The 22926-nt window shown below is 28.9% G+C and overlaps 2 pseudogenes across 1 annotated transcript; both read left to right on the plus strand.

The window, feature by feature from the left end:
• Positions 1–4525: 4525 nt before the first annotated feature.
• LOC111295098 (cytosolic sulfotransferase 15 pseudogene) lies at positions 4526–5913 on the plus strand (annotated as a pseudogene). Its single transcript, XR_016327217.1, has one exon. The product of XR_016327217.1 is annotated as a cytosolic sulfotransferase 15 pseudogene (transcript).
• A 4667-nt stretch (positions 5914–10580) lies between these two features.
• LOC111294932 (cytosolic sulfotransferase 15 pseudogene) lies at positions 10581–11894 on the plus strand (annotated as a pseudogene).
• Positions 11895–22926: the final 11032 nt, after the last annotated feature.

Genomic DNA, 22926 nt, shown 5'->3' on the forward strand with positions numbered 1-22926 from the left:
TTGTTACAAAATGTTTATGTGAAATTTCATAAGAAATAAAATTTTAAATCAACTCATGTCAGAAAATTAGATAATATTTATGTGACTATACTAATAAATTTGTATTCACTTGATTTGACTCACATTATAATAAATCTCATAAATAAATTTTATCCTTTTGATTAAAAGTTTCATATAATATAAAATGATATTAAAAAGTGATCTTTAAAGCATTTATCTAATAATAGAATATCACATGGTTCAATACGTACATGATAAACATGTGCATCTTTATTTAGAAAATCCAATTTAAATTCTCATTAATTTTCACATAAAGACAAAAATATTATTTGTAGTCATCTTAATAATAATTTAATTCATTCAAAATAATAAGAAATTATTCAAAAAATAAAAGAAAGAAAAAGAGCTAACCTAGGTTTTCTAGCGTTCATTATATATATTGAGTAGCACTTGAGAGGAAGTTATTGATTCATAATTTATAAAAGTATGAACACCTTTTTTGTAAGAAATGCTTATGTGAAATTCCATTAGAAATAAAATTTTAAATTAACTTATGTTAGAAATTAGATAATAATTACGTGACTATACTAATGGATTTATTTCACTTGATCCGACTCGTATTCCAATAAATCTCATAAATAAATTTTATCATTTCAATTACAAGTTTCATATTACATAAAATGATATTAAAAAGTGATTTTTAAAACTTTTGTCAGATAATAGAATATCATATAGTTTATTATGTGCATGATAGGTGTGTGTATCTCTATTTAAAGAATCTAGTTTAAATTGTCATTAATTTTCACATAAAAACAAGAATATTATATTTACTCATCTTAATGATAATTTAATTGATCCAAAATAATAAATAAATTTTTTAAAAATAAAAGAAAGAAAAAAAGCCTACCTAGGTTTTGTGGTGTTCATTATATATATTGAGTAACAATTGAGAGGAAGTCAATGATTCATAATTCATAGAAGTATAAACTCCTTTTTTGTATGGTAATTTCTTGTTATTACAAATGCTTATGTGAAATTCCATTAGAAATAAAATTTTAAATCAACTAATGGTAGAAATTAGATTATATTTATGTGAATGTACTAAAGGATTTGCATTGACTTGATCCTACTCATAATCCAATAAATTTCATAATTAAATTTTATTCTTTCAATTCCAAGTTTCATATCACATAAAATGACATTAAAAAGTGATATCTAAAGCTATTGTTAGATAATAAAATATCACATTATTCAATTTGTATATGATAAACACTTGTATCTCTATTTATAGAATTTAGTTTTAATTTTCATTAATTTTCACATAAAGAGAAAAATATTATTTGTACTCATCTTAATGATAATTTAATTCATCCTAAATAATCAATAAATTATTTAAAAAATAAAAGAAAGAAATTGAGCCCACCTAAGTTTTGTCACATTCATTATATATATTGAGTAGCACTTGAGAAGAAGTCATTGATTCATAATTCGTAGAAATATCAACTCCTTTTTAATAAGGTAATTTCTCATTGTTACAAAAGCTTATGTAAAATTCATCTAGAAATAAAATTTTAAATTAACTCATGTTAGAAATTAGATAATATTTATGTGAATATACTAATAGACTTGTATTTGTAGACACCTTATTTAGTATGGACCTAAGCCCATTAGGTTTGATCTAATAAGATTTGGGTCTAAGCTCATTGGATCCGGTTTAGGATCCAATTAATTAGTTCCAATGAGCTTTTATTTTTATTTTCATTATTTAATATATATATTTTTATTTTTATTTTTTTATCTATTAATATTTTTATTATTTATCTACTTTTATTTATTATTATTATTATTTATCTATTTTTTTTATTTATTTAATTTTTTTTGTTATCTATTAATATATTTATCTTTTTATTTTGTTTAATTTTCGGTTAAGATTAAGATAAAAAAATTAGACTGTGAAAAAACATAGACACAGAGGAGAAAACAGAAGCAAAGCAAAAGGGGAAACCCTCATCGCCACCAATCCCTCGAGGCTTCCCCTTGGTGGGAAACCTTCCCTTCATTGACCTTTACCTTCATTCTTACTTTGCTGTACTAGCTCATACCTACGGGCCAGTTGTGAAACTCCAACTTGGGAGCAGGATTGGTATCCTGGTGACCTCTCCATCCATGACCCGAGAAGTGCTTAAAAACCAAGATTTGTCCATTCTGATGGAATTACTCCAGGTTTGAGAGGAAGGAGACTTTCTTGGAGATCTGAAATGTCTGATGATTGGGATTTCCCCGCATTTGGTGCTTTCAGAAATGGGCAAGTAGCTTCAAAAATAATAAATACATATATAATAATCGCTTCTTCTCTCAGGTCGTGTTTCTAGTTTTGGCATTTTATTGAATAGAGGAGATTTATGGGAGCTGAGTTGAGTTGTTTTATCAGAGCTCTGTCAACGTTCCCATTCAATTCGTCGACAAAGCTCTTTCGCTTTTTTTTTTTATTGATTTCATGATGCTTTTGATTTTCTGTGGGGCCTATTTTGAATCTGCTGTCTCTGATTGTATTGACGATTTGTGTAGGCCTTGTTGCTGGCCTCTTTGTCTTCTCTTCATTTATTTTTTGAGCTGCATTGTGTTTGTTTGGATTAAAGAAGAAGCAAGATTATATGTAGTAAGCGGAGGGGGCAAAATAGGAATTTTGGGATTTATTTTGGGTATGAATTCACCGGCGACGGGAACGTAAGAACAAGACAGAGTTTGTTGCCTGATAGGATTCTCCAATGGGGACGATGACATTGGAGAATTTATATTATTTATGATTTTTGACCACCCTTTACTGCCTTCATCTGAGTCTTCGTTTGTGGTGGTGCATTGCCGTGGTACTTCTGCTCGCAACTTGCCCTCCTTTCGCTATCTCACCGCAATGTGTCTTTTTCTTCTTCCATGTACGATGAGACCCAGACTAATTTTCTTGAGTTAAAAGGCTAACAGGAAGAGGATCAAGAAGAAACTGCTGTATCTACTAGAACTACACCACGTTCTCCTTTGAAACCTCTTATCTCTTTTGCACATTCCCTTTCTGTTATTACCTCAAGACAGTTGTATTCTGTTGACTCTCGTTCCTCTCAGCACTTCTTATTGGAATGCCCCATGAAGGATCAGGGACACTGGGTATCGTGGGGTTCCATGGAGCTGCATAATAACAATAACACTTGTACAAGTTTTGATATTTCCAGGGGTTCATCTGTGGTGCAAGATAAGTTGAGTAAGTCCTGGAGGTTTCGCAACAAAAGCATGGATTTTGATGATAATCTATTATGTGCAAAAAATCCAAGGCTGATCTACATTAATGATCTGAGGAGAACAAATGACAAGTACGAGTTCAGTGGGAATGAGATTTGGACAAGCTCGAAAAGTCACAACTTTGGCTTTGGGGCATTAAGGGACAATTTTTGAGAATCTAGCTCCAGATCTGTGACGTGGAGGTTGAAAGAGGGTTCATGATGAAATTTGGGAGTTTCCTGATCATCAATAGATGGCTAACGACGACGTCATAGTGGCTGACAGTGGTGGAAGGCGTGCGGGTGAACAGCGAGTTTTTTTGGAAAATATAAAGATTCGACGTCTACGCTCTTGATCAATTTTTCAATAAGCTTTTTAAAAAATATTTTTGAGAAAAAGTTAAAAGTATCAATTTTTTTTAAAAATAAGTTTTTTTTAAAAATATTTTTGAAAAAAAATTGAAAGTATTAATTTTTCTTAAAAATAAGTTTTCAAAAATGAATTTTTGAGGAAAAGTTGAAAGTATTAATTTTTACTGCACAAAAACAATCATTTTTTTTTATTTTCTTGAATTTTTTTTAATATTAAATAATCCGACGATAGAGCTTCTGCAAGTGAAATAATAGTTTTCTTGCATACACTTGAAGTGAGGGGATTTTCTCAATTTTTTGCTAAAAGTATTAGAGTCAATTGAGAATAATTTCCAATAATTAATTATTTGGTAAATTTTTAAGGCTTATTAGATAACACAAAATTAAGCTGATACCATCTTTCAATGAGCATTGTGAAGGTGCTATAACCTTCCTCATACGTAACTAAACTTTCGAACCTTGTTCTGATTAGTAGACCTGAACTTATTCTTTTAGGAATCCTTAAACTTAGGTGTCCCCTGAAATGACAGATTTTTTAGGTGATCAATCGCACCTAGATAAAAAAGATTGGTGGCGATTCCTTCAAGTCAATGTCTAGCGATAGATCCTCGGATATAGACGTTATGATAGTATTTACTTGATTTGGCTCGTATTCCAATAAATCATATAATTAAATTTTATCTATTTGATTGCAAATTTTATACACATAAAATGATATTAAAAAAATGATCTTTAAAGTTTTTGTTAGATGATATAATATTATATGGTTCAATTTGTGTATAATAAACGTGTGTATCTCTTTTTAGAGAATCTAATTTAAATTCTTTTTATTTTTCACATAAAAATAGAAATATTATATATACTTATCTTAATTATAATTTAATTCATCCAAAATAATCAATACATTATTTAAAAAATAAAATAGAGAGGAGGAGCCCACCTAACTTTTGTAACGTTCATTATATATGTTGAGTAATACTTGAGTGGAATTCATAAGTCATGGCCGTATAGATTCCATTCTAGTAACGCTTCCCCCATTGTTCTATCTTCAATTTTCTGATGGAGACAACAGAGACCTGCAAGAACAATAATGTTTTATCAGCAAGGCGAGGAGACCAGGAAGAGTCATGGGAAGATGAATTCCAAGAATTGGTGCAAATCCTCCCCAAAGAGAAGGGCTGGTATGGAGGTTCTTATTATTTCTACCAAGGTTTTTGGTGTCCTTCCAAGGTGTTTAAAGCCATGCTTTCTTTCCAAAAACATTTCCAAGCACTTGACAATGATATTATTCTTGCAACTGCCCCTAAAAGTGGCACTACTTGGTTGAAATCATTGATTTTTACCATAGTAAACCGCGATCATTTTGCCCTTGAAGACAACCCTTTGTTGAGTTCTAATCCTCACAAACTTGTTCCCTTTTTTGAGTTTGATGTTTACGTGCGAAACCCTTCTCCATATCTCGAAAACAACACTTGTAATCCAAGGATTTTCTCAACCCATATTCCATATGCTTCTTTGCCAACCTCCATTGTTAAAGATTCCAACTGCAAAATTGTGTATGCATGTCGAAATCCATTGGACATGTTCATATCTTATTGGCATTTTACTGACAAAATTCGACCTGAAAATGTGAAGCCAATATCACTAGATGAAGCTTTCGAGATGTTCTGTCAAGGAATCCATAGCTTCGGGCCTTTCTGTGATCATGTTTTGGGGTATTGGGAGGCAAAACAAAGCAATCCCATCAAAATCTTGTTTGTAAAATATGAAGATCTCAAGGAAAAGATCGTTTCTCACACAAAGGAGTTGGCGGAGTTCTTGGGGTTTCCATTCTCTGAAGAGGAAGAGAAACAAGGAATAGTTGAAGAAATTGTCAAATTGTGCAGCTTTGAGAACTTGAAAGAATTAGAGGTGAACAAGAGTGGCAAACACCCTTTCGGGACACCAAACAAGGCCTACTTTCGGAAGGGAGTGGTGGGAGATTGGAGCAATTATCTCACACCTTTAATGGTGGAACGTTTCCATAAACTTATTCAAGAAAAGTTGGATAAGTCTGGTTTAACGTTCAATTTGTATTGTGAACCCAACAATGATACTTTTGCTCAATAGATAATTATGTCTCATTTGGATGTGATTCGGTTATAAAATGTTAAACTTTTAATTTTAATTGTCATGTTTTAAATTTTAACAATGTAAAAAATAATTGTGTCATTTGCTCGTTTCGCCTTTTCTTATTTTGCTTTTAATTAATAAATTTCTTATTTTCCTTATATGTGTAATTTAAATTAATTGTTTAAACCTTTTCTTACAACTTATTATTTGTGTCTTTATTTCATTCGTATATCTAAAATTTTATTAATAAAATACATGAAAATTATATGTACAATAAATATTATTAAAAAGTACTCAAAAATTATTTCTCTACACAAGTAGCCTCCAAAGGAAAAACTAAAGCCTGGCTTAGTACGACCTTAGTTGAAGAGGGTCTGTGCTATTGGTTGGATCCAGGTTGAGGCAATAAGGGCAAGTCCACTAAAATATAAAAAAATTAGTAAAATTATGAGAAATAAATCTAAAATTTTTATTTTTTTATCCCATTAATTGTAAAAAAAAATATTGTAAGTATAAGTTTCATTGGTGGAAACACCATTGATGTTAAGGTGTCCATGAACATTCCAAAAATTAAAAAACATAGTTTGATTGATTGGATGTGAACAAGAATGCACACACATTTCAGGGATTCGACACAACACCTTGTTCAGGAAAGCAAAACCGGGAGATTGGATCAATTATCTCACACCTGCAATGGTAGAACGTTTGAAAAAGCTTATTCAACACAAGTTGGATAAGTCAGGTTTAACATTTAAACTATCATGCAAATCTCCAGAGCATGATTGTGCATAATGGGTATCTTTTAGTTTTATTAGTTTATGTTTCGTTCACGTTGGGTATTGGATATCTGTCTGTACGAACCACTTTATGTTGCTACTTATTTGCCTTTTGCTGCAGGCGGTAGTTTGTGCTAGCTGGAATTGTTTTTGGTTGCCAGCAAAATAATCGTCTTGTAGACAGTGCGTATAATGTTGTCAGAGTCTTAAATTTTAAATTCAGATAACTTCGAATAAAAAAATTGTATTTAATCTCTATCGTGCTAATTTGTCATTATAACTTTTTATATAATATATGATAAGTAATATTATATTCTAATTATAATAATTAAATATAATTTGACAGTTTTAAATATAAAAAAATTTACTCCTTCTTTTTAAATTGTTTGGGTCTTTTTGACTTTTAAAAGGTTTAAGAAAAAAGACTTTAATTTTGATTTATTTAGTATTAAAATTTTAATTTTTTATAAAATTTAAAATTTCATAATTTTTAATATCAAAAATTAAAAAATAATGAAAATAGCTTTATAATATATAAAAAGTTTTAGGTTTTAAAAATATATATTTGAGACATTAAAAAAGAAAAATAAAAAAATAGACGAAAAAAGTTTGAGTGTTTAATTAGTGATTATATTTCATATTCACAACATTTATTGTTTCATAATTCTAAATTTATTTTTTCCTTCCTTCTTTTCAAATGGGCCCAAACGAGAATGCGTCTTTCGCTCTCCACTTGTGTGGACTTTTCTATAGTTCGCGATTCCTCCTCCCCACGATATTTCTTTTCCAATGATCTAAAAAAATCATTTTTATATTTCTTTAAATATAATATTCGTACCATTTCATCATATTGACAGCTGTAAACCGAGATTTATTGTGGTAAAGAAAATCTTCTTGGTCAATGGGAATCAACTTTCTGGAAAAATAAAAAATGACGAAATTTTATTGTAATTATTTATATATTATAAAGAGGTTTAAAGTTTGTTTATACATAAATAAAATGTTATAAAATAAAAATCTAATAAATAAAAATAATAGTTAAATTAATATTTAATATTTTTTAAATTAATATTAAATTAATATAAAATATTATTAAAATAATATCATTAATTTAGAATACTATTAGAATATTACTACAATATTATTGACACCATTATAAACTCAGGATAGTAATGTAGATGTCAACTTAAATTTAAAAATTTAGATAAAAAATTTATTAGGTGGATGTGATTAGTGAAGATATTTACTTTTTGATCACTGGTAATAGAAATCAGTCGAAGAATTTGAATAAATAGATGATAATGAATGAAGTGATAATCAATTTTAATATGTTTAGTACGTTCATAAAAACATAATTGTGAGCTATTTGAATGGCACTTTAGTTATCACAAAATTATCTTTAAAACTTTTGTCATATAATAGAATATCGTATGGTTCAATTTGTGTATGATAAACGTGTGAATCTCTATTTAAATAATTTAATTTAAATTCTCATTATTTTACGTAAAGACAGAAATATTATATGCACTCATCTTAATGATAATTAAATTCAAAAAAAAAAAATCAATAAATTATTTAAAATATGAAAGAAAGAAAAAAAGCTCACCTAACTTTTGTGATGTTCATATTATATATATTGAGTAGCACTTGAAAAAAAGTCATCAATTTGTAATTCATTGCAATATAAATTCCTTTTTGGTAAGGCCCATTGTTCTATCTTCAATTTTCTAATGGATACAATAGAAATCTACAAGAACAATAATGCTTTATTAGCAAGGCAAAAATATCAAGAAAGTCATGGGATGATGAATTCCAAGAATTGGATTTTTTTTTTTTGAAGTTTTTGAGCTTTGGGGAGAAAAAAAAAAGTTTTTCCGTTTTGCAGGCACTACGGTTACAGAGAGTGGCAGGTAGGAAAGGAAAGGGAAATGAAATTGTTTGGGCTATTAAATGAATCTAGGTTCAACCACCATTCACTAAATAAATCACAAAATCCGACCCATTCGATGGGTTTTGTGTTGATCAATCTAGATTTTTTTTTTTAAAAAAAAAATACAATTACCTTGAGTTTTTATTCAAATAACTGATCTCAAAATCTCAGATCAATAAAATAACTAATCGAGTTTGAGTGTTCACCGAATCAAGCTTGAGAAACTTGAGAGCATATTTTACTAATTTAGAACAATAAACTAGACTTAACATTGTTAAGTAAATGTTAAAGGAAAACAAACAGCAAATGGTTAACATAGTGTCAAATTTTAAATTTTAGGAGACAATTATAGGTCTTAACAACTAATTTTCACATTTTTATAAAATGTATGTACCCTTTGCCTTTTAATTACTTTTCTTTAATATATAGTATACTTTTTTACATAAAGATTTGATCTTGTAGGAATACTATTAATATATTTATGATTATTTATTCCAATACTAATAGGACTTCCCAAATTTATTTTATTCATATTTGCTTCAAGAATTTTCAATGGAACAATTACTTGAGTTGAGTTATTAACAAATTTTCACACTCCAAGGTTTAAGGTTTTAAGTGAATATCCAAAAATTATGTAAGAGATAGTTTAACACTATATTTGGATTGAGGGGAGGGGAAGAGAAAAAGAAAATAAAGAAAAGTAATGAAAACAAAAAAATATTTTCTTTGTTTGAATAATTTTTAATTTAAAAAAAAAAGGTGAAGATCTAATAACTTTTTATTTCTTTTGTAATGCTCACTTTTTTAATACCTCTTTGAGGAAAAAGCTAAAAAAAAATTGAAAAAATTTATTTTTATGAAAAAACTATTATATTCATATTTTTATTATGACATTAGATTTGATTATATAACTGACATTTTCTACAAAAATAAATTTTTTATAATTTTTTTATATAACATCATAATTTATAAATATTTTATGATTTTTTAAACTTTAACAATAAAATGAATCAAATTATTATCTGAATAAATTAAGAGGTTGAATTAAATATAAAATTAAGAGTAAATCAATAATTAATTAAAACATCTTATCATATTAAATATTTTTAACTTTTAATTTTAATTTTAATTTAATTATTTTAATAAATAATTTAATAAATAAATAAATAAATAATTATTTAATTATGCTTTCACTTATGTAAATATTTAATTAATTGAGTTGGAGCCTTTTGGCCTAATACAGAGCGTGATTGTGCATGATGGGTGTCTTTTAGTTTTATTAGTTTATGTTTCGTTTACGTTGGGTATTGGATATCTGTCTCGGTAAGAGCTACTTTATTTATGTGCTAGCTGGAATTGTCTTAGGTTGCCAGCAAAATAAAGAGTCACCATTGACTCTCTTTGTGAGGAAAAAAAAGAAAAAAACTCTTTTTTTTCCACCTATTTACGTTTTTGTTGTCTCTTTTGCAGTTTGCATTAGAATTGTCTTATATAGGTTACCAGCAAAATAAATTGCTTTGTGTAGCAAATTTTGCAGTTGTTTTATATATAATTTTATTAATTTGTCTAGAAAAGTATTTGTGAGTCTAATAGGATCGAATTAGATTTATGATGTTCAATTCATCAATTTATTTATTTAAATTTATTTAATTTTAATTTGTTATTAAAATATATAAATTATTTTAAAATTATAATATGTTTTAAAATTAAAATATAATAAAAACTAGTTATTTAATAATAAAATCTCTGCAAAAATGTTTTAATTATATCTTTGAGGCTTGAAGAAGGTAGGAGTTACAAGGCAGAGCAGGCAATTTTATCCCATTTGGACAACTTTTACAGTAATAATGTTGACATTACACCTACTCGATAATGGGTCTTATATGTTATATACGACTTGGGAAGCTATTAACCTAGAAAAAATAAAATTCTTACATATACATTTGGTGCTTCTGGGACACCCCACATGTCTTTGGTTCCACAGGCTACAACATTGAAATATGACAACTAAAAAAGACATAGATGAGGGAACAAAAATCAAATTGAAATAGAATAATACTAGGAAACCAACTTCTATAAATTTCTTAAAGAACTAGTTTAGAGTGTTCATTTCTAATTTTCTATCCCGTATTCTCACAAAATTAATACTGCAGGTTTCGTTATGGATGCAACAGAAATCGCCAAAGACATTAGTATTGTCCCCACACCCCAAGATGAAGATCATGAGGTGAATTGGGAGGATGAATTCCAAGAATTGATGCAAACCCTTCCTAAAGAAAAAAGCTGGTACGGACGTGATCTTTATTTCTATCAAGGATTTTGGTGCCCATTTTCTGTATTTAAAGCTGTGATTTCTTTCCAGAAACATTTCCAAGCTCTTGATAGTGATATTTTTGTCACAAGTTTGCCGAAATGCGGCACTACTTGGCTCAAGGCTTTGACTTTCTCAATTGTGAATCGCAACCAATTTGCAATGGAGCAAAGCCCCTTGCTCAGTTTAGGCCCTCACCAACTTGTTCGTTCCTTTGAGTATGATCTTTACTTGAACAACCCTTGTCCTGATCTTGAAAATAGTTGTGTTTATCAACCAAGACTTCTCTCCACCCACATTCCCTATGCTTCTTTGCCTCCTTCCATTAAATATTCCAACTCCAAAATTGTCTACATATGTAGAAATCCAATGGATACATTCGTCTCGCTTTGGTTTTTCACTGACCAGTTTCGACCCGAAAACGTAAAGCCATCATCACTAGATGAAGCTTTTGACATGTTATGCCAACAAATCCATGCGTTTGGACCATTTTTTGATCATGTATTAGGGTATTGGAAGGCAAGCCAAGAAAAACCGAGCAAAATACTATTTTTACAATACGAAGATCTTCACGAAAACATCATATCTCATCTAAAAAAGTTGGCCATGTTCTTGGGGTTTCCTTTCTCAGAGGAGGAAGAGAAACATGGAGTAATTGAAGAAATAGCAAAAATTTGTAGCTTTGGGAACTTGAAAGAATTGGATGTGCACAAGAATGGCACACACATTTCAGGGATTCGACCCAAAACCTTGTTCAGGAAAGGAAAACCGGGACATTGGATCAATTATCTCACACCTGCAGTGGTAGAACGTTTGAAAAAGCTTATTCAACATAAGTTGGATAAGTCAGGTTTAACATTTAAACTATCATGCAAATCTCCAGAGCAAGATTATGCATGATGGGTGTCGTTTAGTTTTATTAGTTTTTGTTTCGTTCATGTTGGGTATCGGATACCTGTCTGTAAGAATCACTTTATATTGTCATTTAGTTTTATTAGTTTATGTTTCGTTCATGTTGGGTATTGGATATCTGTCTGTAAGAACCACTTTATATTGCTACTTATTTACCTTTTGCTGCCGGCGGTAGTTTGTGCTAGCTGGAATTGTTTTAGGTTGCCAGTAAAATAATTAGTAAAATAATTGTCTGGCCGGCAGTACCTGTAATGTTGTCAGAGTCTTAAAATTTTAATTTCAGATAACTTCGAATAAAAAATTGTTGTTTAATCTCTGTTGTGCTAATTTGTCATTAAAACTTTTTATATAATATATGATAAGTAATATTATATTCTAAATTATAATAATTAAATATAATTTGATAATTTTAAATATGAAAAAATTTACTCCCTTTTAAGTTGTTTGGGTCTTTTTTGACTTTATAAAGTTTAAGAAAAAGGACTTTTAATTTTGATGTATTTAATATTAAAATTTTAATTTTTTACAAAATTGAAATTTCATAATTTTTAATGTCAAAAATTAAAAAATTATGAAAATAGCTTTAAAATATATAAAAGGTTTTAGGTTTTAAAAATATATATTTGAGACATTAACAAATAAAAATAAAAAATAGACGAAAAGAGTTTGATTGTTTAATTAGTGATTATATTTCATATTCACAACATTTATTGTTTCATAATTCCAAATTTCTTTTTTCCTTCTTTTTAAATGGGCTTATACGAGAATGCGTCTTTTGCTCTCCACTTGTGTGGACTTTTTCTATAGTTGGGGATTCCTCCTCCCCACGATTTTTCTTTTTCAATGATCTAAGTTGTAATCTTAATCATGATCTTTTATTAAGCATATAATTTTTATTAAAATCAATATATAATATTCTTTAAATAAATATCAAATCAATCTAAAATATTATTAAAATATTACTAGAATAATATTATCAATATAAAATATTATCATAATATTACTATAATATCATTGATGCCCTTCGTAAACTCAAGATGGTAATGTAAAGGCTACCTAATTTTGAAAACTTGGACAAGAAATTGATCAAGTGGATATGATTTGATGAAAATATTTGTTATCTGATCAACATTAATAATAGGAAAAGTCGAAGAGTTTAAGCAAGCAGATGACGACGAATGAAATAATAGTCAATTTCAATATATTTAGTACGCTCATGAAAAACATAATTGTAAGCTATCTGAATGGCATTTTGATTATCACAAAATATAAGAGTACTAGAGTGATAAGAAACATCCATAACCTAAAGTAGCTATCGTAACCATAAAAGTTCTGATATGGCATATGCAAGAGCTCGATACTCAGCTTCAGTGCTAAAGCAAAATACCATAGTTTGTTTTTTACTTCACTAAGAAATAGAAAAAGAACCAAAAAAGAAATAGTAGCTTATGGTAGAATGATGATCAGTAAGATCTCCTACCCAATCAGCATTTTAATAATAATGCAAGTCCAAAAAGTAATTAGAAAAAAAATACAAACTATAGAATATAGTACCCTTGACTAGGGGTGTAAATGATACATTAGTACTCGCAAGCTACTCGGGTTCGATTCGAAAAAAACTCGAATTCGGTTCGATTATTGTCGAGTCGAGCTCGAGCTCGAGTAGCTCGACTTACCGATCGAGCCGAATTCGAGTATTCTTATATCTGACTCGAGTAGCTCGCGAGCCTAATCGAGCTTTTATATTTAAATATATTTTTATTTTTTTTAATTAATAAAATATTTCGAATCCGAGTTCGAGTTCGAGTTCGAGCATGAATAATCGAACTCTTGTCGAGTATACGAATCGAGCTTATTTTTACATATTAATCGAGCTTAATCGAACGAGCTCGAGTAGCTCGAATTCGATCACGAATCGAGCTCGAGCTTGAAAAATAAAACTCGATCGAGCTCGAGCCGAGTATCGAGCCCGGAGTTGTGAGTCGAGCTCGAGCTCGAGCTTCTCACTACTCGGCTCGGCTCGGCTCGTTTACAGCCCTACCCTTGACATATCATAGGATCTGAAAGATCGTAACAAAACAAATAGATCGAGGAGCAAATAAAAATTGACTAACCAAATGAATAACATAAGCAATGTCTAAATGAGTAACTGTCAAGCATACAAGCCTACCTATCAGAGTTTGATACAAAGAAGGGTTTGGAAGTGCTGAACCATCAGAAGGAGAAAGCTTCAAATTCTATTCAAGTGATGATGATGCAATCTTGCTATCAATTAAATCTGCTTGAGCAATAAGATCAAAAGCATACTTTGTTTGAAACAAATGTAAGTGAATAGAATCATAAGTGACTTCAAGGCCTAAAAAATAACTTAAAAGACCAAGATCTTTCATTTCAAACTTAGAATGAAGAAAAGTCTTTAGGTCTTGAATACTATTTACGTCACTACCCGTAATGATCATGTCATCCACATAAAATAAAAAAAGAGTAGTACCATTTTTAGTAGTTCAAGTAAAAAGAATAGAATCATGATTACTAGATGTAAAATCAAGTTGTGCAATAGTAGTACTAAACTTTGAGAACCTAACTCTAAGAGCTTGTTTAAGACCATATAGAGCACATCGAAAATGACAAACCATGTTGAAAGTTACAGATGAACTAGAAAATGGCTTCATATAGATTTACTCAACGAGATCACCATTTAAGAAGGCATTTGTAACATCTATTTAAAAGGTTGGTCACTTTCTAGTTGCAGCAATAGCTAATAATGAATAAACATATGTGAGATGTGCAACTAGGGCAAAAGTTTCTTTATAGTTAATGCCATATTCTTGTGTAAATCTTCGAGCAACAAGACAAGCTTTATAATGTTTCACTGACCCATCAAATCTAGTCTTGATCTTATAGACCCACTTACAATCAATCAATAACTTATCAAAAGGTTATTCAACAATATCCTAAGTATGAGTTTTTTCAAGAGCCTAAAGCTCTTTTGTCATTGTTTGCTACCACATAAGATTAAAGATAGCTTTAAGAAAATTGTGAGGTTTATGTAACTTGGCTAAAGCATAATAATAGTGAAAATCATAAAGTTGATCATTGGGTTCATTTACCAGAGTAAAACGATGAAATGAAGGCATTATGTATAGTGAAGGGACAATTGTATCAATAGGAGCCTCAATCAGATAAAACATAGTAGGAGTAGAAGAAAATAGATCATTATTTGGGTCAAAAGTACCTGTAATAGTCTCTTCATTTGAAGAAAAATCAAAAAATAAATTTGTAAAATACATGGATAAGGATATGGTGAATGTAACGAGGAGACACTAATGAACCTTTTATGTTTCTAAAAACTACATGAAAAAGAACATGGTGAATGTAATGTAGAGGTTTAGACACTAGATCATAACATCTATACCTCTTATGTTCTATACCATAACCTAAAAAATAACACAATCTAGCTCTAGGTTCAAGTTTAGTCTTTTCATAAGTAGGAAGTATAACAAAGCAAGCACATCCAAAGACTTTGAGAAAATGATAGTCAGGTACCTTATTATATAGATACTCTTAGAAAGATCGTGTGTCTAATACTGGTGAGGAAACATGATTAATAGTGTAAATACTAGTGAGAATAGCTTCACCCTAAAAATGTTCAGGAAATGAAGAAAAAATGAAAAGGGCACTAATTGTGTTAAGAATATGATGATGTTTTCTTTCAACTCGATCATTTTATTGTGAAGTATATAAGCAAGACTTATGAGAAAAAGTCCCATCATCCTTTATCAAGTTACGAAACTCAATTTCTGAATATTTAGCAGCATTATTAGACCTAAAAATTTTTATTTTTCTAGAAAATTGAGTTTGTATCATGTTATTGAATTCACAAAAAAATGGATAAAAGTTTAGGTTTTTGTTTAAATAAATATATCCAAATAGAACAAAAGAAATCATTAATAAATATAACAAAGTAACGTGAACCTCCTAAGGTTGGTGTGGGAGCTGGACCCCAATATCAAAATAGACTAAATCAAAAGGAGTAGATGAGATAGAATCACTTTTATTAAAAGGTAAAGCACTTTGCTTCCCAAGTTGACAAGACAAAAAATAAAAAATATCATGAAAAATATTACCTAAGACATAAGTGGAAGCAAGTGACTTTATTTGAGAAATAGATGCATGTCCTAAACTAGAATGCCATAAATCTAAAGAAACTGATGAGTTGGTTGTTTAAGATGTAGTAACAGTAAGCAAATGTTGTGAAATTTTCAAAGTTTCAAGCTTAAACAGTGTTCCAACCTTACATCTTATCCCAACTTTCTGAACTGTTTAAAAATCTTACACAATACAGCTATATCATTATGAAAAATGCAAATCAAGACCAAAGCCACAAAGTTAGCCAATAGAAAATAAATTTAAAGCAATATTAAGAACAAGGTAAATGTCAGATATTTATAGTTTTGAGGTTTCAATATTACCAATGTGGCTAGCTTTTAAGATAGATTCATTTGTTATATTTTAATGATTGAATCATTAGATACATGTATCTTGTTTTTAAATAAAAAATGGTCAGCAATCATATAATTTTCATAAAACAATGTCAAATAATCAAACATTAACTGATGTGGTAACATACATGACAGGAACATGAGATCGAGATAATACTTAATTGAACAAAGTTTTAAGATCAGTGATGGAGATTGTAATAGTCTTAACAGAAGATTAAAAAATGTTTGGTTCAGTGGTTGTTGTCGCAATAGTCTTGTTAGTGTGAGGATCATGAATTAGACTACCTTTATAATGATATTTAGCTCTACATTTTTGAATGATATGATTAGTCCTCCCACATCATGAACAAGACTTGTGAAAAGTAAAGCTAGTACTTTTTTGAGAAGTAGTAGCAATAATAGTATCAACACTATAAGTTCGACTCATATCCAATCGAGTTTCCTCAGATATCAATTCCATATGAGCATTATCCATAGTTGGTAAAGGATGTCGACATAAAAGTGAAGACCTAGTATTCTCAAATTCATTTCGAAGTGTCATTAGAAATTGAATAAGATGAATTTGATTTCGATAAGTAATAAAATTACTAGCATCACTTTCATCTTTGAATTTTAGCTCAAAACTTTCAAGCATGTCCCATAAATTAGACTATATTTATAATGATATTTAGCTTTACATTTTTGAATGATATGATTAGTCTTTCCACATCGTGAACAAGACTTGTGAAAAGTAAAGCTAGTACTTTTCTGAAGAGCAGCAGCAATAATAGTATCAATACTATGAGTTTGACTCATACCCAATCGAGTTTTCTCATATATCAATTCTATATGAGCATTATCCATAGTTGATAAGGGATGTCGACGTAAAAGTAAAGACTTAGTATTCTCAAATTCATGTCGAAATGCCATTAGAAATTGAATAAGAGAAATTTGATTTCAATAAGTAATAAAATTACTAGCATCACTTTCATCTTTGAATTTTAGCTCAAAAATTTCAAGCATGTCTCATAAATGTTGCATTTTAGAATAGAAATCATTAATTGACTAATATGATTCTTAACAAAGACAAGATAAAATGGTCAAAATATGATATTGATAAGTAAGGATAATAGAGCTATTCCGTATGCTAAAAAAATCTCAAACATTTTTAGTAAGTTCAAATCATCCAAAATGTACATTGATAAAAGAAACAGTTGTGTTAGTTAACCATGTCAGAATTTAATGATTCTTACTTTCTCATTCTTCTAGCCAATCTACAAATTTATCACCAAATTCTTCTTTTTCTCTTTCTAGTGCTTTGCATTCTCCAATAACAACAAGCCATAATTTCATTCTTTTTAGATAACTACGCATAGCCATAGCTCACAAATTGTAGTTATTTACATCAATGATCATTGAAATTGGTTATACATTTTCTTATTGAATACCTGCTATTAAAATTTTGAAAAAAAATAAAATAAAAATTTAGGAAGTTAAGAGTATTGATATAAAAGATAAACCTTGAAGATGGATGTCATAATGTATAAATCTATGAACCTACTGCTAGATAAGGATTAAAGGAATTGCAACCAATTTTTTTTGTTAAAATGTGATTAGCCACCTAACATAATATGTCTCATTTAAAGAAGAGTCTTAAGATTGACTCAGGTATCTTTAAATAGTAGATTCTAATATATGAAACTAAATTTTAGGTTTAAGAGTATGATTATATGTGAGGAAGGTTATAGCACCCTCGCAGTGCCCATCCAAAGGATGATATCAGTTTGATTGTAGATTATTCAAGCCTTAAACATGTTTGTGACTTACCAAAATATTAAATATTGAAAATTAATCCCAAAATTATTCCAATAATTTGGTAGCAATTTAAGATATTTTTTTTTACTTCAGGAGTATTCATGGAGACTAGTGTTCCACTCTGAAGATGAGTCGTCATCGGGTTGGTTAATGAATTTTTATTCAAGAAAATAATTAGTAAAATCTTTCAATAGCTTGGTAAAATTTACTTTGATGTAGATCTCCCAATAGTTTGGTGAAATTTTTTGTAAATTTATTTTTAGAAAATGTATTAAATCTTTCAATAGTTTGAAAAAACTTAATTTAAGATACAAATCTTTCAATAGTTTGGTAGGGACAAAACAAAATATTTTATTAGCAATAATTTTTTTATAAAAATTAATTTATAAGATTCTCTAATAGTTTGATAGAATTCATAAAAAATTTAAATTCATGAAAAATCCTCTGATAGTTTGAAATGATTTATGAACTTATTTTTAAAATAGTTTTTAGTTACTTTTCAAAAAATAAGATAATAAAAATGAAGTTTATAGATGTATTAAAAAAAGTAATAAATTGCTCAATTTAAAATAAAATAATAATAATAATAAGTAAAAAATAAAAATAAAATAAAAATATGTAAAAAACCTAAAAATAAAAAAATAAAAAATGTAAACAGAAAATAAAAAATAAGGAGAAAAAGAAAAACATGTGATCAAGTAGGGTCTAGAAGTGGGTTACGCATGGATCCACATGGATTGGGGCTAATGAAAGAAATGATGTCGTTCGATGCTAATATAAAAGTCAAAGTTTTTAATTTTTCTTCAAAATCCTTTAGCCCTCTCTCTCTATGATGGATTTTTTTGTCGCCTCTCTCTAGAATTTCTAGATTTAGTCATTAGAAACTGGGCAATTAGTCGATTTCTAAAAAATGTCACCAAAACTTGGCCGAAAACTTTAAATTTCACTGAAAAATTCAACCAAAAATTTTAAATTTTTGCCAAAAAAACTCATATAAAACCCAAAATTATGAATGAAAACCTAGAAATCTAAATGTTCAAACTGAAAAATCCATAAAATTTACAACTATTCTTAAAAACTTCTCATATTTCCAAAACCAATCCAAAACCTAGGGATTAAAACATCTCAAAAATATAACCAACTAAAAACCCCAGAATCAAAATTAATTGCAAAACCTAATATCTCATAGCTAAGCCAAAAAACCCTATAAGATTTTAATCGTCCCCCTTTTTGTGTGTTATGAGAATATGATTTATAAAACATTAGACAATGATTTTAGGGATTTGCCTTAAGATTGGATCTGTCACCAATAGATCTGATCTTAATTTGCTTTGATTTAGGAATTTTAATTTTAATTGATTGAGGCCAATTTTATTTCCAATTCCACACACATGATTTCTGGAAAAGTTTTCTGATTTTGTTTCCTTTTTTTTTTTTTGAATAAGTAAAATTAAACCAATAATTGTCATAACGGTTTTGGGACCACCAGACATAATGGGTTTTAAAATAGAGAAAAATAAAAGGGAGTCGCCACCAATCTTTGTTAGGGTGTGAACCCAAAAGTTTATCTTTTTAATAAAACTATAAAAATGGGTTTAAAGTTTATCAAAAAGATAAATTTTTATATACGAAAAATCAGGTTGGGTCCGGGAGTCGATTACGTGTGTGGAAGGATTAGCACCCCCACAACACCCATAAATTGGTACCATTTAATTATGCTCTATTCTCGGTGTTGGATAAAAATAGTTTTGACTTGAAATTTAATACTAATTCTCTTCGTTTTAAAAAATATTTTTGCTAAAGTTTTTATTTAGAAATATTGAGAAAATCCTTAAGTTATAGAATTATCTTAAAATTCTCCAACAACTAGGTAGAATTTTAAATAACTCTTTTCGCTTAAAATTTAATACAATAATCCTTAAAATGAAATAACACTCTTTATAGAAAATTATTAGTGACTCTTCAATATCTAGGCAGAGTACTAAGAATTATTTCTTTCGGAATGTTTTTTTTTTATTTTATAATATTAAATTTTTTTTAAAATGTATTATTCTTTTTTATTATAAAATATTTTATTACCAAGTAGCAAATAAAAATTAAAGACAGGATAATACAAATAATCTCTAATAATAACAAGCTAACGTATGTATGCCAATGAATGTTATATAGGATAAGATGCAATTTTAAAGTTGGATTCTTAAGTATAATGAGATCACCCCGACTCTCCAACATCTAGGTAGAGCTTAGGTGCGACTGTTTATATTTAAGATCTCAATTTACTGTTATACTTTTATTTATTAATCTTATTATTAATGCGAATTAAGAAATCATGTGAAAAGACTTAACGAAGTAAAATTTCCTAAATACCCCATCATCTAGGTGGCATTCGAGAACAAATTACTTCAAATGAAATTTTCACATGTGTCATTAGGATTTTTAGGATGTTTTAAGTAAGGGCTTGAGTAGAGGTTTTGAAGATTAAGGTTTCAAGATTTTGAAAATTCAGATTTTAAGGGTTTAGATTTAAGTTTTGAGGGTTTTAGGGTTTGGTTTTAAAGTATGAAAAGTTTAGGGTTTTGATTTTAGAGTTTGAAGATTTCAGGGTTTCGATTTTAAAATTTGAGGTTTGGGGTTTTGATTTAAGGGTTTGGATTTAAAAGTTTAAAGGTTTGGAATTTCGGATTTTATGGGGTTTTGGATTTTAGAGGTTTTGGATTTTAGGGGTTTGAATTTAAGGGATTTTGAATTTTAGGGGTTTCGGATTTTAGGGTTTTGGATTTTAAGATTTTGGATTTTAGGGGTTTTAAAAACCTAAGGTTTTGAAAATTAAGAATTAGTGTTTAAGGTTTTGTTTTTAAGAAAATACAAATATCTCTAAAAATCCCTAACATCTAGGTGAATTTTCAAAGCAAGTTCAATTTTAATGATTTTTGAAAATTAAAAAAAAAATTCTTATATATTTCTTTTTATGAAAATTTAATAATAATAATTTTCCAACATCTAGGCGGAATTATTTCTTTAAGAAAATATTTTTTTTATTCCCTCCAATATCTAGGCAGGGAAAATAATAATAATAATTTTATTATTATTTTTTAAAGCATTTTTAATATATATTTTTAATTATTATCTTACTTATTATCATTTTTATTATTATTAAAACAATTAAAAAACTTATCCTAACAAATTTAAAACTTATCATGCATAAATATAAAAACAAACTTAAAATAACAAAAATAATAATATATAAAAAAATTAAAAAATTAAAAAAAAATTTTTTTTACTTGAATCGGATCGGTCAACGACAGTTCGGTTCGACGATTCGATCCGACGGTTTGGGTGCAGTTCGGCTCGGTCTGGGCGCGGTCTAGCTGGTTTAACGGTTCGGTATTGGTTTGGTTCGGGTTCAGCGATTCGATTTCGATTTAGTCAGACCGATCAGAGGCTGATGGAGAAGCAGGTCGCGGATGGGGTGTGCGGAACCCCGGGTCGAGTCGTGGGTTGACAAGCGGATCCTGGGTGCTTAAAACGACGTCGTTTTGATCTTTATTGAAACCATGTCGTTTTGGTTTTCACTGTTTATATAAAAGGTTCAAAATTTTTTTTCAATCATTTTTCCTTTCCTCTAAAAAAAAAAAGCATGTTTTTCTCTTTCTTTCTTTTTTTTTTCAGCCGACCTAGGGCCGGGGGCCATCAGTAGTGATGGCTGCAGTAGTTCTTACCGGTAGCGAGCTCCGACCGTTATCGTTGGTACCGAAAAATTCTAAAAAATATCGACAAACTCTTTTCGACCTCCTGAACACAGATCTGACCTCCTTTTCACCAAAAAGAGTCCCCACTTCCCTAGATCTGCTTTCAAAGTTTCGGTGAAACTATTTTTTTTTGTATTCTAACTCTTTATAAAAAAGTAAATTTGACATTTTTTTTTCTTTTTTGTGCAGGAAGCTCTCAGCGCTAGGTTTTTTCCTACGGGGAGGATTGTGTTTTTTTTTTTTTACAATGTTTTTTTTTGCAACGTCCCCCCTCTTTTGTTTCCCTTTACGGTTCGACCAGGAGCTCTATTTATAGAGCTCCAGCAATGCATGACATAAGGATCGGCATGGGGTGCAAGCACGAGCCCCATGCCCTTTTTATTGTTTTTTTGTTTGGTCTGACAACGAGAGTAGTAAATAGGGTATGGGTACTATGGTAAACGGGCAGTGGTGCCGGAGAAGGCACTGCTACCATCTCCTTTTTTTATTTTTTTTGTTCTGTTCTGTTTTTCTATTTTTTTAATAATTAATTGATTTTTAATTTTAATTAAATCATTTTTATTATTATTATTATTAAAATAATTATTGTTATGTTTTTTTTAATAATTAATTTATTTTTAATTTTAATTAAACCGATTTTATTATTATTATTATTAAAATCATTATTGTTATATATATAATATATATCGGACAAAATTAGTGTCTACAATAATAATAATAATAATAATAATAATAATAACAAATGGTAAGAAGTTCACAAATGAACTCCTTCGAGGCTTCACGATTTCGAAGTGACCTAAATTGAAAATTTGATTGCACCTCTGACAAAAATGGGTGTTTACAATGGGAAGAGAAACCCAAAAAAAAAAAAAAAAAAACACGAAAGCAAAAAATGACGTTAGAAATGAAAATAAACCAAAGATTAGAATAAGCAAATATTGGTTATTCTAAGATGATTTACCTTCGAAATTAACTATGAAATTATTCTGATACTATGAAAAAGATGAAAATGATGAAATTTTATTGTAATAACTTGCGTATTACAATAAGGCTTAAAGCCTACTTATACAAAGGTAAATTGTTACAAAATAAAAAATACAATAAATAGAAATAATGACTAAATCTATTCCTATAATCGACTAAATTAATATATAATATTCTTTGAATTATTATCAAATTAATTTAAAATATTACTGGAA

Source organism: Durio zibethinus, chromosome 14 (assembly GCF_047325235.1).
Source record: "Durio zibethinus cultivar Kanyao isolate XHJ-2024 chromosome 14, ASM4732523v1, whole genome shotgun sequence".
NCBI lineage: Eukaryota > Viridiplantae > Streptophyta > Magnoliopsida > Malvales > Malvaceae > Durio > Durio zibethinus.